At 40.4% G+C, this 18079-nt stretch overlaps 1 protein-coding gene across 2 annotated transcripts in view; it reads right to left on the bottom strand.

Annotated features, from left to right (window-relative positions):
• The window catches only part of EPAS1 (endothelial PAS domain protein 1), a 76809-nt gene that overhangs the window by 41042 nt on the left and 17688 nt on the right, over positions 1-18079 (bottom strand). Inside the window, exon 1 of one of the 2 annotated variants that reach the window (XM_063390817.1) lies at positions 7875-8029. The exons of the other annotated variant lie outside the window; for it this stretch is intronic. The gene's annotated coding sequence lies outside the window, so the exon portion shown is untranslated. Of the gene's footprint in view, positions 1-7874; positions 8030-18079 lie in introns of those variants that run through there. 2 annotated transcript variants of the gene reach the window in all.

The raw sequence follows: 18079 nt of genomic DNA, 5'->3' as shown, positions 1-18079 counted from the left end.
GTATTTGTAACCATTCTACCTGACAAGCAGTTTATTCTGGATGGCATGCTGTGCTTTTGAAAGGTCCCTCCGTTAAAGTAATAAAAGTGACCATTGGTAAATAAAAAGTGCTAGAAGCAGCAATTTACTCACTCCCCACGAACTCAGGCCAAACTATGAAAACTGTGAAGGAAACCCATACACAGGGCCATGCAGATCCCTCCTTATAGCTCTTTCCAGTGAAAATAACTATTTCTAAAGCTTGAGAAGACACCAGATGCCCAGGTTCAGCACACCAGCAAGTGCAAAAAGAAGGGTAAGGACACAGAGTTATTTTCAGATGGCTAAAAAAATCCCCAACCAGTTTGAAATATGTGGAGTGCTCATGGAGAGCAAGTGCTAAAGCAGGGTTGCTGCCCACTGGGACACAGAACCCAGTACACAGACAAAACAAACTCAAAGGGCACCAAAATGGGGAATTTGTTAATAAAGGAAATGAAAGTTCGAAGGTAACAAGACAGGCTACTAACAGAAAGGGCTATTACAAAAAAAAAAGGAAATGAAGCATCTTCCACCCTTCCTTTAAAGCTGCCTAACTTACAGTAACTCACCAGAAACTCCTTGGCTTGTTTGAAGAATTTCTTCTGTTTCTGTACATACTAATCAAATAACAAATCCCTGCTCGTTCAGCAGAGCTTGACACCTACTGCCATAGCAATATCGATGCAATTCCTTCACCAAAGTTTAAAATCAAAGGCGAGATGACAGGAAAATGAGAAAGCTGAGTGTCTCAGGGACAGAGGAGGGAAAAGTCTGCATTAAGAGTTATGAACTCATTTCCATTCTCATTAGGATGCCTGGCACAACAATAGAGGATTAATTTTGCTACACAATTACAGTATCAAGAGATGAGGCCTAAACAAATATCAAAGTTTTAGTGCCTTCGAACTTATTTATGATTCACTAAGTCCATATCACTCCAAGACCCTCACAGCTGACAGTAACACAGCCAGGAATAGGTTTTCTCACAGGGGATAAATTTATATATACTTTAAAAGCACACGTAAGACTACAACTTCTCCAGTGTCTAAAGCTCTAATGGTACCTTTAGTCATAACAATTAAAATGTATCAGGTTTACATTTATTTCCATGAACATTTTTGGCACTGATTTCTGAAAAAAAAAAGGGGAAAAAAAGGTGGTACTAAAACAAAAAGCATTATACCTATACAGTGTTTAAAATGTACCACTGGCATCTTTTTTATACCACTAACTGCATTTAATGGAGCTACTAAAAGAAAAACACTTTGCAAGTGCAATTTAAGGTATCACTGTAAATACTGAAGTTCTCACAGCAACTATAGCACTTGGGAAGTTGAATGTTGCAAACCTCACTGAGGCTGCAGGAGCACTGACATTTTTTAAAGCATTTAGGTTCACAGTGTGTCAACAGAGTCTGATAAATTTAATCATAGTAAGCAAAACAATGTCTAAGGATTTATGTTCTTCCTTTTTTTCTCTGGTTTTATGAGTACCTTGAACAGAAAGATAAGTATTTGGATTTCGGCAGCCATTAATCTCTTCCTGGATTATTTTACAACACTGAGAGCGCCAGCCTGTTCCTCAGTTGCCACGCCAGCACAAGCCTGCTGCCTCAGAGGATGTGCAAAACACTTTGTGTCCAGGGCAAGGCACAGTCCCATGGAACCACCTGAGGCCCACAGTGTGCAAAGAAGATGCCAGGCTGCTGATCAGCTGTTAGAGCAGATAGTGGCACTGCCTTTTTGCCTATATTAGGGCTAGATGACTTTACTCTGGCTTCATTTTCAGGAAGTGCAGTATCCTGCTCCAAGTCACTGCATGCTCAGAAAACACCAGTGCTGCTCACAGAGGGTCACCTATGTAAAGCTGCTGCAGCTCACATTTAAAACAGATCAGCAAAACACAGCTTCCATCTTTTCAAATATTAGGGACATTTGGAGAGAAACAAGGACAGCGTATGGTCAAATCTCAGTGGACCAGCCAATCACCCCAGCTCAGGTCTTCCCTCCCCAGACTGGTTTTGTGCTGCTCTGCTCCATCAAGATCATGGATTCCTTCCCTGTGGCAATCAACTCTGACACCAGCCAAGACAAGGCAAGCTTCAGAAAGAACCTGCAGACTGAAGAAGGCCCAGCACCAAACACTCTAAACAACACAACAGAAATGTCTGTTTCAACACTGGCCAAAACTGAATTTGTTTTTAAACCAGCCAATTTTTTTTTTTTTTTGTGGGTGATAAATGTATCACTCTACTTTTCTCTCCTGGGATCGCATTGCAGCAGTTGGTTATGACAATGCACAACCCCAGATGTTTATCAATGATTTGTGTTTGAGAGATTACAGATCCTTATCTTGGGGCATTACTTGTAGTAATCAGTCAATTTTGACAGCTAATCTAGAGGTCCATACACATTGTTGCTCAAAGGCTCAGCAGGTATTGCTAAGATCTGTTTTCAGATAACCCAACTATTTACCTACTCTAAAAAACACATATGAAAGGATGTGCTTTATCTCTTCACCAGCGGGTTAAAGCTAAAGGTGAATGAAGTGCAATTTGCAGGCTGGGGGAGGTGGGGTGTGCGGTGGGCTCCGCAGTTAAATTCAGAACCAGCCTCATTTTTTGATGGGGCACTGACCACACCCCCAGCCCATACCAAACCACAATCAGCTTTATTTAACCAGACAGCACAACTGCAGGCAAAGAGGGACAACTTCTCAATTAAGCTTTACTTCAACCCTAAGGGACAAATGTTGCCATAGCATGACTTCGCTATCAGTGGTGTGCGTACCTACACTTGGGGCCCAAACCCACTCAACCGTGAACAGTTCAGAGAGCCTCGCAGAGCATTGTTGACAAATCCCAAGTTTTACAATCTAACCCTGTGTCGTGCCTTGGGCAATACCCACCAACATTTGGGGGGCAAACCCTGTTGCTGCAGGCTTGGACCAGTATGACATTTTAGCTTGTTGTGCTGGCACATTTGTGGACAGGTTCACACAAGGGGCCTTTGTGGGTAGGAACAATGAGAGAGGCGTGCACAGCACAGGAAAATGGGTGGTGACCACCAAGGGCTGGAAAAAAGCCTCTTTCAAAGGAAGGTCTTTGAAAACATTCATTACACCCCACCCAGCTATTCTCACTACAATATTTCAGTACATAAAAACAACACAGGGAAAATAAACAGCCCACCCTTTAATATGTTGTAGGTTCTCCAACCCCTGAAAAGGAATCAGCAAGCCATAAAGACATAGAAATCTTTACCAAAAAGCGCCACATAAGAGGCCATCCACCAAAACCTCTCCACACCATTTTTCTTCTCTTATGCATCTCCAGGCTCTGTGTGTAAGCTGACTCAAATAGACATCCTAATTTTCAGAGTAAAATGGAAATTTAAAAGCCTGTTGGCTAGTAATCACACGACAGCAAGCATTTATAGCAATTGAAAAGTAACTATATTGACACAATTGAAAAAAAATGCTATACAGTCCACTACAATGCATTTCAGCTGTGATTTTTTTCCTACTAATTTCAGCTAGAACTAATAAAATACTTCAGGTAAAACAGCAGCCAGAGAGAAAGAAGCAATAAACAATCCATAATTAAATGTGTTTCTGAAACCAGCAGACAGTTGTAAACTGGAAGCCAGTCTTTAGAGACCACACTCTCACAGAAGCTTGTCTCCATCACAGTCAGTGAGGTTTCCAACAGAGCAGAGATTGAGCAGGTGAAACCCCCAGCCTTGAGAACAGAAATAGCTCCTTCTCCTAAGGCTTTGGGCTGCTCTCTGATGATGCTGGCTACAGCATCCTTACTCATAAGCTCTGTATAAAAAGGCAGCAGAGCACCTACAGCAGAAATTCAGCCACTTTGTGTCACCTTGTTTCAAGCATGGGGTCTCTGTTCTGGATGCTCCAAAGACTGCAGTGGGGGCACATGCCAACTCTAAATGAAAACATTTTGTCTCTTTAAGAGAACGTTCCAAACACTCGCTAAAATAATTTTGTAGCATTGTCTGTTAATAAGTCATGCTTTGTCCTCCTAAAGTGTCAAATCTTCTAATACTAAAGTTAAGAAAAGAGATCTTGCAATAAAATCTGTATTAAATAATGTCGATCCTTCTTTACTTTTTGGATCTTAATGATTTTAATGTGCACTTGGTAATGATGGAAGTTAATGACTTCTCCTTCTCTATCTCTTGGCGATTTACAGCTATCCATGGTTAAGATGATGGATATCCAGAAAGACAGATTAAATAGCCATTTCTTTGGCAAGCAGAGAATAATAATTCCTGAAAATAACAATACAGATGCTCTAAATTTTGATCATTCCTTGTAATACAGCTTCCTCCACTTCCTGCGACAATGCTCAGGCGCAGATTCTGAGAGTCAGGCTACAATTTTTGCCCTCTTGGGTGTGGGTTTTGCCTGTACAAAAATCCCGAGACACAGCTCATTCTCAGCCCCTGCTTTCTCTTTGGAGCGCTGTTATTTTATACAGTAGCTCTTTAATTGTCTGTCTCTTCCTAACTAAGCCACTGGGTAAACGGGAACAGTGATAACTTTGCATGCTGTTATTGTGAGTTCTCATTAGTATTCAAAAGTCTGTTACTAGTTTAAATCAATAAAAATCGAAATTCAGAAGACTGACCTGGGCTAAATTTTCTTATTTGCCTACTACAAGGTAAAAGGATTGATACCAAAGGGTCAGTCTTCAGCTACCTGGCCAGAAAAGAAGCAGTCACTTCAGCCAAGTTAGGCAATTCCTCTAAATTTACAGCTAAAATCAGACCCTGGTGTGATGTAACCTGGGGGCAATCAGTAACCCCAAAATACACACCTTCAGCTCCTGGCAAAGTCCTGAGGAGTCTTCTCACTGCTGACCTGCCCCTCCGCACCCATGGCTGTGACAGAAGCTGGAGGGATATCGAAACTCCAGTACTCGAGGAGGAAACAGTTGTGGCCCCTCAACACTCAGCTGCAGTATTTAAAATATTTTAAAAATTAAGGCTTGGTTCTGTCAGGAATCAGCCGCTGGCTCCTCTGACACATCACCCTGAATAATTACTCGCTAAACACTAACTTTCAAAGGGCACTGATATAAAGGCAGTCTGTGTTGTAACACAATGTAAATAACTGGATGCAGTCTTTCTCTTTTGGTGTTTCATGCTTTATTGCTTCCCTGCTCCTACTGTCTACTAACTCCTAAACCGCTATGTAGCTACAATCAAAAAATGGTTACTCTGGGAAAAGGAAAACAAATATAATGAACACGAGAAGCAACAACGCTAGGAAGAAATTTTATACGTATACAAAGGAAAATTCACATGACCATGTTTCTTTATATTTTCTGGGTTTTACTTCAGAACTACAAATTAACCTATCAGTATTTCGGCATTATTCCTGTTGGAGCTTTTGTTCTCCTTAAGTTTAAGGAAACAAGGCACAGATGCATATAGTGGGCCTTATTCACATCTCCACCATGGCCCCACCACCCCAAGAAGGCAGGAGGCAGGAGGCAGCTATAATAATTTCTGTTTATGAAAAACATAGGTAGGAAGAACTCAGTTCTTCCAGAAAAGAAACAAGAGTTTTTTGTTTCATATGATACCACCCACAATTGTCAGCTTACTTAACAACACATTACAGCTAGGCAGGTCCCGGAGATCTATCAGAACACTGCATCTGTCAGGGTGTGGTACCTCAATATTCACTGTTTTGATTTAACTATACAGCAACCAAATTTCTGATGAGAATGTCCATGATGCACATGCTGAAATGCATACAACTGGGTGCAAGTGGCTTCAGGAGTTACACAAAACAGATGGCATCTCCCAAGTCAAGAGTGAGGGAGCCCTCATCCCAGTAACTACCAACACTGTTTTGTAAACATACATTGTGCCTCTTCACAGTGGTTCTTGGAAAATTAAATTTTTATTCTTCTCATCCTTTCCCTAAATTATGTAACTTAATCAACTGAACTGCACAATTTCCCAAAACCTAACCGCTTTTTCAGAAAAAGAAAAAAAAAAAAAAAAGAAAAAAGAAAAAAAAAAAAGAAAAGAAGCTGCATTCACTGCCAAGAATCATGGTTTTGTTATTAGAAAACACAACTGGGATGGTACAGAGGCCAAAGCTGAGGTAGGCTGAGAAGCAATTGTCCCACCAGCAGCAGAAATGCAGGGGAGGGCTGAGGCAGGCGCAGAGAGAGCACCACGTACACGTGTTGATACAAGCTGAATTCAAAAGGGAACATCTCTTCTTGTGCTAATGTATTCTTTTCAACTGTGTGACTGTCAGTGCAGTCAGCTACGTTTGTACAGCACATGCTGCTGTGGCCAAGGGTAGTCATAAAATTATCTTTACCCCTTCATAGACAGGGGGAAAAAAGTCCTTTAATACAGAACACAGGACATGAATAAATATTTAAGTCTTCTACTGGAACAGGTTTATGCTACTGTGAAATACATTTAAGACTAAGGCATATGGAAAACAAGAGTCATAATTAAAGAGCAAGGCACAGTACATCTAATGGAGACAATCTAAGCTGTACAAATATAACTTAATTTGATCTAACATAGTTTTTATTCAATGGTACATTTATAATGTAACAAGCCTTGAAGAAATACACTTCATGCACATACTACTGATTTTATTACTCATTTTTTAAAAATCTTAAAAGCCATTTTATTCATGACTGTATATAAAAAATATCTATATAAATTTTTCTCCCTTGTTCTTATTATCATTTCCTCAGACAGATAATGGACTTGAACCAATTTCTGTTGATTTTGAAGAAAACTTGCAAACATTGGGAAAATTTTTCAAGGAGTGTAAGACAACAGCCATTACCAGAACAAACCCATGTGGATGAATATTTTAACCACAGTTTCTCCACTTAAGAGGAAACCAATCTCTCAGATCACTAAGAATCAAAGAGGAGATTTTCATAACTGATACTAAATAAAGTTTCGTTACCTACCAGTAAATGTTTACCACAGCTGAGAACAGGTTGTTTAGCTTTAACCAACAAAAGCCTGGCAAAACCTTTCTAAAAACACAGTGAACAAAACCAGTCCACCATGTAAGAAGAGTCTCTCCTCAATCTGCTGTGTTTTCAATTAAGCTCCAGCTCATAGTGAGGTAGGGCAGAGGTCTGTGCCTCTGCAGACGCAGGGATTTTGTTCATTGTGATTACAGCATGTTTTATTAAAAACCTGAATGAAGATTTGTTTCCCTGAAGCTCTAGCTTGCTAACAGCTCTGGCAGAAGGATGAATGACAGCGTCAAACCTCATCAGCACAGAAATGAAGAATGCCAACAACTTGTCCAACCTGTAGATCAGAGGTTGCAGGATTCACTTGAATTAATACATTTTGAACATGAGCATTTCTTTAAAACAACAGTCAGACCAACTTAAGCAACTTTCCAGGATGGAGGACCAAAGCCAACCCATTTAGAAACTTGCTCTACTGGTCAGTCACCTTCACTGTCAAAATATTTGTACATATTTTCTTTTTCCTCCATCATAATTTATTTCTTACTGCCTGTTTTTAAAGGCCTGAAGTTATATTGGGCACATAGGTGTACCAACCCAATACCACTTCACTTTCAGTCTCTGTTTCATACTATGAAACACCTCCTAACCAACAAGTCTTGCATCACTGCTATGTTCTGTGCAGAAACTAGGAGCAAATTCAAACCCAACATTTAACATGAGAAAACATCAGGCCAAGCAGGAAAGAGCAAAGAATTACAAAGTTGAGTTTGGCCAGAGGGGAGAGACAGAGAAACAAGCAAGATAAGCTGTGGGGTTTCAGCAGAAAAAAACCCACACACATACAAACGCTCCTCACCCCAATTCCTGGAAAATCCAGTGTTTGCCTCTGGTGAACACTATTTCCTCTTCTGCCTTTCACAGGTAGCAGCCACAGCAAGTCACTCCTCAGGTGCTCCCAGAGTCACTGCGCTCGCTTGTACGCACGGTCACGCACCGTCAGCACCCGCTGTGCCAGGCACAAGCATCTCCACAGACAGATTGCTCTGGACAGTAAAAACCAAAGAGTGGCCACAGGCAGCAGCTGCAAAGCCTGTTCCAGTGACCTCTCCCTCCCTAGTGTTTACATGGGAAGGATGGAATGCCATAGAGCATACCCTCTGAAGTACAGTTAACTAAAACAGCTCAAAACATGTCTTTCCCACGTTTTTGGGAGCTGCAGCTATTTAAATGATCTTCTTGAAATATTAAACTCCTCACTTCCTTGTTTCAGCATTAAAAACAAAACAGCAACAGAACAACTGGAAAAATACTTGACATGACATGGCCCATGTCTGACCCATCTGACCCCCACTCAGAGCAGGGATCCAATAGTGACGCTCATCGCCACGCACAGACAGGGGACCCAAGGAGAGGAGGGACAAAAACCATCTGAAACTCCATCCAAACAACGACACTTGTGGTACAAAGGAAGAGGACACAGGGGACACAGCAGAGTTCAGGATGACAGACTAGCCTGTGATACTACAAAAGCAAGGTCTCCCCTCCCAAGTGTCTCTCTGAGGAATCGCATCACACCTGTCCCTGGGATCAATTCTTACCTCATCACACTAACTTAAATGGAGTTATCCTGACTTGCACCAATGGGGGACTGGAACACAACTCTTCAAAGTAAGTTTCATGTTTTCTTGTGTTGTTTTAATGCCAATAAACAGGAAATACTTTGCTCTCAGACTCTCCTGGGACGTGTCCCACTCCTAACACCAGATGCAGCTATTAAGAAGCATGACTGTTCAGCATGGGAAGGAACATCCAGATATCCACATCAGCTCTGTTACTTGGCTACTGAGAAAGATTTAAAAGAGAAAGTAGGTAGAAACAACAGTTTTGGGAAAAGTTTGAACAAAACAAGGGCCCTGCAAGGAAAAAAAGTAACTCCATCTATAGGTCTATTATCGAAAACAATGGGAGTTTCACGTAATTCCAGAGGGCATGAGAGAATGAATCTGTAACAATCTGTGATACAGCATTTCCAATGCCTCAGTACAAATCTATTTCAGTAGCAAAAAAGAAATAAAATACTGAGAAGCATTTGAAATGAATACCATATCAAAAAGCAAGACAGACCACAGAGGTTCATTAAATTATGTTCTCATCCACACAGAAGCCTGAAACATGGAGAGAACTGGAAACCAGATTTTTATCAAACCATCTCTGGAGGAAGTAGATAACACAATTTAGAAAACGGGATAAAGATTTGGGAGTGCCATCAGCAGATTTAGGGAGAGGAAAGGGAAGGCACACAACCAAAAAAAAAAAAATCCCACAAGTTTAGAAAGACTTCAAGAACATAGAAAACATTTCCAAATGCAGACCTAGAATTAGATAAAGAGAGGAGTCGAGAACTTTTCACCCTAAGCGTCTTGCTTCACAGAAGGGAAAAGGTGCAGGTGTGCCTGAAATACAGGAACATCTGGACTTTGTTAAGTCCCAGTTATGCAAGCATGGATCATCCTCATTAACCAGGCTTTGAGAACTGTCAGGAGGACACAGATTAATTCTGTTTAACTCCATGAATAACACCTTTTAAGAACAAAAGGACTCAGCCTGCACAGTAGCTTCATCATGAAAGATACACTTCTTATTCTCACAGTGATACAGTATAGAAGAGGAAAAAATACTGCCTAAAAACTTGAAAGATAAAAATGCAACTTCTATTAAGCAGTACCTTCATGCAAATATACATGACTGTAACTGTGCAGATAGAACTCAGCCCTCAAAAAACCAACCCCTCAACCCAAAAACCTAAAACTAGAATAAACCTTATGTCAGGATCTATTTTCTGTATGTTCTAGTATTTTTTCCCATGTTTCTGCTCACAAGCTTGCTGTGTCCTCACCCATGGCAAGCTCCCATGGCTATCTGCTCAGTGAGCCCCTGCTATCCCTTGTACATGCAAGCACTGCCAGCCCTCCTCAGAAAGGTAAGTGCTCCCCTAGTGAGAACACCTGTCCTGTGAAGCAGAGTCCATTTCATTTATTGAAAAGCCTTTTCCCATTTGGCCTGATAGAACTTCTTTCCATGGCTGTCTGCCCAAATATCTCTTACATGTTTTATCCCTGGTCCAACTGCTCACCTAAACTATCTAAACTGGCTCATTTTCTAGTGTGCTTCTGGCACTCACATCACAGGCTAGGAGGAGTTGAGCCCTTGCATCTTCCTCCCTGAAGCTGAATTGGAAGTCCAAACTACAGCTTAGTCAAAGACTAGCTAATCCTGAGGATTTAATTCTGCATCTCCATCTGTATTTTACACTGAATTTCCACCGGAGATGTTATTTTCCTATTTCCTTTCATGCTGCTGTTTCAGTAGTTTTGGGAGCTACCTCTCTATTTCATTCGGTCACCAGGGAACTGGGAGCCATTTTCTGCAGTGACACTGCTTTGTTCAACATTCATTCATACCTACAAGATCACAAATAAGTAAGTAAATTTGACAAACAGCAGAGTTTCCCTTGTATCTACTTGTACATTGGCATCAGACTCCTCAGTTTTGCTACTCCATTTTGTTCTCTCTCAGGTGTAAACACAGCGCAAACACATTGCACTGGTTTGTTACCCAGCTATGGTAATACAGCTTTGATGTTACCCAAAGTTTAACTTCATTGAAGTTGTGTTTAACACGCCATGAACAGAATCACCTTGTGCCTCACATCCTGCCTGCCTGTCAGAAGCAGAGCACACCTGGTACTCTGCAATGCAAACAGACTTCTGCCACCATACCTTCAGGTTATTGCCCTAAATTTGCATTTATATCAGTCAACTAGAATTTAGGGTTTCTTACAGTATGGCATTGTTCTTACGCCATTGTATTGCTATCTAAATATTATGCCACTAAATTCACCTTTGAAGACAACTTTCATGTATTTGACCAATATCGACAAAGAAGAATTTAGTTACTTGTTCTGCCATAAACACATTTTAATAGCACACTACCCTTCTTTCTCAACACTTTGAAGCTGCAGAGGGAGTAAAGCCTTACCCACAGAATGGTCACAATACAGAAGCAATGCTCAAAGCATTATATCATCATACATTTCTAAAAACAGCCTCAGCCACAGTAAATGCTAAGGCACTACAGTACGATACAGACCCATATCGCTTACAAGATTAACACAAAGGGTTTTGTCAGATAAAAGTACTTTAGAAAGTTCATACGTGTGATATTTTCTCCTACATTACGCATGAAAGTATCAAGGCATTAATGCATAATAAAATATTAAAACAATAGTACCTTTGCACATTGTATTAGCCTGGGCCTGTAAGGAAATATCTGACCAAGCCCAGCAAGACTACGTGCTCTAGCTAATAATCTGCACAGCTACACACATGAAAAGACTTTCCCCAGCTTTTCAGGTACCATTGTCTTAGTTTTTAGGGTAAGAAGAGGGAGTTTATACTTTACAGATTGTTTGGACCAACAAGACCTAGCCTTCCCAAGGATTACAGTCCTTGCAGTCACTCAGCACAACAGAAATTGGCAGCTGGAGAAGGAGTTGGAGAAAGGGCAGGTATTTTGAAGGATGGTCAGGAGCAAGTCATTTAGGAATGTGAGAGGGTAACTGTCCTTGACATTTGCAAACTGGCAAGCACTGTACAGCAGTGACCAGGCTGCAATTATAAAATACTTTAAGTACTGCAGCTAGAGTTTAGTGTGGTTCCCTATTTGGTCCCTCAGAACTCAATGTTTTTAAGTAAATACTTTTACAAACTACAAATGTACCAGTGAGCATGTCCAGCTTGTGCAAGACACTAAGCATCTTCACATATCCTGTGGCTAATGTTTTACCCTGGACACTGGCTACCCATTGTCAATGTAATAAGTCCAATCATTTAAAAAATGATGAGAGGTAAGTCTGGTTTACAAGAAAATGGTAAAATTTCAATATTTGTAGATCTGTGTGCACATTCATATACGTACACATTAGAATCACCATGCACACACAAACACATGGGGCTCAGAAGTCTTTTTTCTGAATTTTTCTGAATTTTTGTGAGCAACTGGGACTCAAACTTCTCCATCTTAAAATATTAAATTTTTAAAAAAGGGAAAATATACAGACATACTGAGAGATAGAAAGGAAAGTATGTGTCTCCCACCTAAACATCAAGAATGAAGACCTTCACAGTAACTATTAGTGTAACTCTTGGTAGGAGCTACTAGTGCTGCAATGACAGAAATAATTTTCTCACTTTTCATCATTAGCAGACACATCCCTCAAGGTGGGATGGATAAAATTACACTGATAACAGCACTTCAAACTGTGTACAAACACTGACTTGGCAAAACTGTACTACAGAAAAGAAGAGAAAAAAGTAGGAGTTATCCCTCCAAATCTTACCAATGCCAGGATTTAGTACACCCATATCTGAGGTCTGAAGCCTCTGCTGAAAAGGCCCTTCCTCCCTCAGGAAGGGGGAGAAGACAATAAAAACCAGAGGACAGAAGTAGGTTAGAAGTAAACATTATCCATTTAAACTGCTAATGGCAAGCTCTGTTGTATTTTTATCAATGCTTTTCTGCAAATTACTTTTATCAGTGATAATTTAGCTTTTATTTCATTATCTGGCAGAGCAGACAAAAGGAAAACAGATTTGTTTTACAACAGCTCCAGCACTTGCTCTTTCCATTAACACTGACAGATGAAGGTAAATTAAAGCTCTTAGACCACATTTTCAGCATATGTGGCACTGAAGTCTCTGTTTCTAACCAATATGTGTTTCTAAAGGAGAACAGATTTCATGCTAATGCTTTTATTCTCTCCACACAGTTAACGCAGGTGTCTGTATTTTTTCTCCATTCAGTTCTATGTGCTTCCAAAAGCATCTCAGGACAATCAGGAAGAATCAGCATTTTAAACAAGAAAAATACTACATTTCAGTCAACTGAAGAGTGAAATAGCACTTTCTGTCCTTCCAGTTTTCTTAGGACCATAAAACAGAGAACTTGTGCTTGATAAAAATAATAAATAACCATAAAGAACCCTTGGAGGACTTTATTTTGTTCCAGTGCTCCTCTTCATCCTTTTTTTTAGCAATGTTTTCAGCTATTCTACTAACTTCAATGAACAGATTGCTTTATAACTTTCATGCAAAATAATAAAATTATTTATAGAAGCTAATGTAGTAAGCCAGCTGCTCTGGGCAAACAGTGGGCTCTCCACTTCAAGGATAGTTCAATGGCTTTGATTACAAACAATTTTGCAAGAAAATCAACAAAATATTATTGACTGGTCTAAAAGTGCAAGTAATTAGTCATTAGTAATGACCATTCTAACGAAATAATACAGTCACTTCTGTTCTTTTATGAAATAGCCCTTCACTTGGACTTAACACAAAAGGCGTATTAAAAAAAACAGAATTTCAAAGTCTGAAGTGACAGCCAGATATTCTGGCTTGCTCTGAAGACCATTTTTGTTAGCATTAAAAATATATATATTCTTTAATTTTAGGTATTTGGGATAGTTGTAATTTGTGATATACAAATATATAAATAATATATAAATAAATATATATATAAAAGGGCTCTTTCTCCAAGGCAATAAATAATGTCATTACCAGTTGTTCAGTCTGAAATTGCTGCCAAAACCCAAGCACAGGCATTCATTAACATATAATGCAAAATTAAAAGCTAGTAACCAAGTATTTCAAAGAAAGAATATTCTACTTTGTAGAAGCAAATCAAAGAGTTCTGCTACCATGATTTCTTTATCAACTATTCAGGTTTGTGACAATTACCCCAATACTGACAAATGTCTTCATTTCCAAATAAATCCCTCATTTTTCTCAGAATAAGATTTTTTAAAGTCTCAGATAAATTTAATTTAGTTTTTATGTCTCTTCAGCAAACTTTACATGACCAATTACAAACAAATGTTACTGCTGGGGCAGGTCACACTGATGAAAATAGATTAATATTAAAGCATATGGAAATTTGGAAGAGCAAGAAAGTATTTCTTGGATTGCCACCAAGGCAATTTTAAAGCATAAACATGAATATAATTTAATCATTTCCTTACAAGCAGCCTTCACTACAGGGCTCCCAAAGAAATGACAAAAATGAAGTGTCAGAGTATGTATTTTAAGAGGACCTTTACTGAGATGGGGGAGGAGGAAGAACATGGTAGTTGAATATTTTTAACCAGCTTTCCAGAGATGAGTCTAAATCAAGCTCTTACGAATCTTCCCTGTCATAACCCACTACAGAGGTCAAAGGTTGAAGCTTTCCCAGAGGTTCACTGTGCACAACAAACACTAAAAGTTCCTTAAATTTAGTTTATATATAAAAGCAAAAGTACTGTGGCCAGTGACATCCCATTCAGCCCCACTAGTCCTGAACAGGGCATAGCCAGGGCAGGCAAAAGCACAAAATGGCCACATTTTCAACTGGTCCTAGTACTCATGTCTGCACCAGTTAGTGCTCTTACACTCTTAAAAACATGCGCTGAAAGGACAACAAAACCAATCCCTTACTGCAGACATTGGACATATTTTGTAATAAATAGTACATTTTTTTCCTAATGTATTACAATTATTTGTGAACTATTATTAAGCTTTACAAAAGGACTTGGGGTGCTCACTTCTTTTTTGTTTTGTGTTTGTTTTGTTTTATTTTGCGCAGAGATCCAGTGAATAACTTTGAGTAATTTGAGATTGTGAGCTCTGCAAGCTGGACTGGAGCAGTGAGTCCAATGCCCTGCGGCTAACCTGGGGGACGCCTGGCAGGAGCTTGGCCACTTGGCCAGAGCTGGAGCCCTTGGCTCTTGTGCTAGGCACCTGACCTGTACACTATTTCATGTCTATAATTTATCTGCAAACAACATCGGGGCAATCGGTAGGAGAGGAGAGGCTGCTGGATGGGTGTGCTGAGCTCTCTAGGAACCTGCCATTCCAACTGTGCTTCAGACTCACTCTTCTAACACTGTCTCCAACCAAGCAATAACATTAAAATTAAAAAAAACCCCAAACAAAACCCCACAAAACACTTTCCCTTGAACTTTTTGAAAACTTCTGAAAAATAAGAGAGTCGCTATAATGGAGATGGTTCCAGAAGAAGTTTCACAAGACACTGTCATCATCGGCAAGCTCAACATAAGATTTTTTTCTGCCCCAAGCTGTTCGTACAGCGCAGGGGAAGAACAAAGGGACATTAATGATGCTGCTGCACGTACTGCACATCCTGACTAGCATCAGAGAAGTGTTGAAGAGCCTGAGGCTGCCAGTCTCTTGCTCCACCAGATGCCCTGTCTACAGCCACCCACCGCCCGCAACATCTGCTGCAGGTGCTGCAGAAGCCAGCGTCAAATACTCAAGAAAGTTGAGTTTTCACAACATGATGCAAATGAGAATTTAGCTTCAGCTGGTTTGTGAATACAGCTGCTACCCATAAATCTATCTTTTTCACACTCAGGTGATCTCTGACATTACCATGCCCTACAAATATCTACAACTTGCTCGGCACATGACATTTCAAAAACAAGAACAGCTTTGTAATTATGGTTTGGCTTTGTATATAAGTAGTGGTAACCACAAAATGTATTTAAGGCGATTTGCTGTATATGCAATTCTATCAAGCACATAAACATCCCTCTCCTAAACAGAGCCTATTTGCCTTCATTAACTATCCTGGTGTCCCCCCAGCTTTTTGGAGGGCACATAACCATCTCCTCTCTTTGCCACTCCCTGCCTACACCAGCACACCCCTGTCTGTCAGTGCCTCACTCAAAAGTCTCCACCACAGACTTTATACTTTCTTAACAGTAACAGATGCACAGAAGAGTTTCAGCATCTGCATATGCTAAGTGCCTTCAGTTCCTCAGTAAAGTCGCCCTACAGGAAGCAAATGCAAATTACTGCCTTCTAGACATAAGGCACGGTGCTGGGGACCTTGTTATTAAATCATTAACCTTCACCTTTCATTTTACCTGTGTTTTCAGTATTCAAATGTTGCTTGAAATAAGACAACCTTAGTACTTCCCCATGCTGCAATTTGTTACCAAGTGCTTCACTCCAATGTTTGAACAGTGACAAACAAATGAGAATACCAGTTTCCAAGCAACAAGAAAGCAGTTCAATAATTACTGCAAAAGTTAATAACGGTGTCCCCATAAAACCTTGCAAAAATCTGTTTATCATTCCTATGCAATCCCTAAACCAAGATTTTCAAAGAGCCCTAAATACCATTTTCTCTGCCTCCAAGGCTATAGCTCTGCACCCTACTGATGCTCCAGTTTATCAGAAGATGATGCTAACCATGGTTGGTATCTTATCTCTGTAATCCCCCAGGGTTAGGCCAAGGCTAGTGTTGTGCTAGGGGTATGTAAAAAGGTGTTCTGCTGTGGAAACAACCACATATAATTTGGTGAAAAGCCTGGATAACTGCTGTGTAATAATTATGGTTGCTAGTACCATTTGTTTTCCTGAAAAATCCCCAAAACAACTCAATGAAAAGCAAACCCGAATTTCATAAGAGTCCTTATCTATTAAACATAAGACTAAAAGTTGGTTCACACACATATTAACATACTAGAAATACAACCATGAGATGTCTGGTTAAAAAGCACATATGGCTGCTGAAATCAGTGGGAGGGGGTTTTGCTGTTGATTTGGATAGAGCAAAAGTAAAGCTGGTTTATGCCTCCATCAACCCTTTGTGTCCGCTTGGTGTACCCTTGCCTACAGAGCAATATCCCTGTACACAGCAACATCCCTGGCAGGCAAGATGATGTAGTCCAGCATCTTCCCATCAGCCCACTTCAATCAGCAAACACTTCAAGGAGGACACAGAAAGCAGAGATGCTTCCCTAAAATGTTCTCCAGCCTCCCTGCACCTCAGCCTTCCCGTGAGCACTGACCCCAAGAAAGTTTGTTTGGTCAAACCTCTGTCAGTGGCTGTGGAGCTTGTGAGGACTGGAGTCCAGCTCACACCCAAACCTCAGCAGAACCCTTTGAGACTGCCTGCTGCAGTAAGCCAGCCTGACACTCGGGAGTCAAGAACTGCTCATCAGCCTGCACAGCTCCTGGTCCTGTGCTGCCAGCCCTCCCTTTGCACTGGCAGCCTCCTCAGGAGAAAGCCCTGCTGCTGAACAGAGCTCCCTCCACAGGAAGGGCAGAGCCCCCTGGTTCCTTCCCCAGGCAGCATTGGAGCTGCAAACGCCACCTCCACCCAAAAAGACCTCATCAAACCTGCAGGGGCTCTAGTAACAGCAGAAGAAAAGTGTGCCTCTTGTCTTCTCTTAAAGCTCCCCTTGCATCAAGCTCTTTCAAAAATGTTCCCATACTTACTTAATAAAACAAACAAAAAAACCAAGGGTGGGGGTGGGTGTTTCATATTTAGAGAAACTGAAGTGTGAACTCTTCAATTTCACACTTCAGATGTCATCATTCTTTCTGAGACTTTTGTGTTAATATTTTGAAAAGGTGCATTTTCATAATTTGTATTGTACAGTCCCACATCCCCATCATATCCTAATGCTTTGAAAATCTCAAAAAAACCCCAAACAAAACCCCAAAACAATACTCCATAAGTAACAGTTAACATTTACTATTCCCTTCTGTTTGTTCTGACAGATCTGTCAACCAGAAACCTTTTCAGATCTCTATTTTTTGTAGTACGGCTAAGACTATACTTCCTCACCATGGCATATGCTGGGTTTTAATGTTAATTTTACTGCTCTTTCATTTCACTTTTTCAAACCACATCCATTTAAGCTTTTTAAACATACTTAAACATACAAATGTAGTAATTGTTGTTATTAGACCTATACTCCAAGAGGCTAAGTATATTGAATTACTACATCAGGCAGTAGGAGAAGCTCTTCCAAAACTCCTGAGGTTCTCAGTACTTAATGAGACTGGATTTTATGGTATACATTAAAATCGTTGTTACACACCTACAGCATTCCCTCATGTGCACAGGTCCTTAATGACAGCATACAGGTTGCATTGCATGAGACATGGCATGTTCTGCTGTAATGTCACAAGGTTGGCTTTCCCTGCTGACAGA

This window comes from Prinia subflava, chromosome 2 (genome assembly GCF_021018805.1).
Source record: "Prinia subflava isolate CZ2003 ecotype Zambia chromosome 2, Cam_Psub_1.2, whole genome shotgun sequence".
In the NCBI taxonomy this organism is placed as follows: domain Eukaryota; kingdom Metazoa; phylum Chordata; class Aves; order Passeriformes; family Cisticolidae; genus Prinia; species Prinia subflava.
Note: the sequence above shows the minus strand (reverse complement) of the source record. Positions and strands in the feature narration are given on the sequence as shown.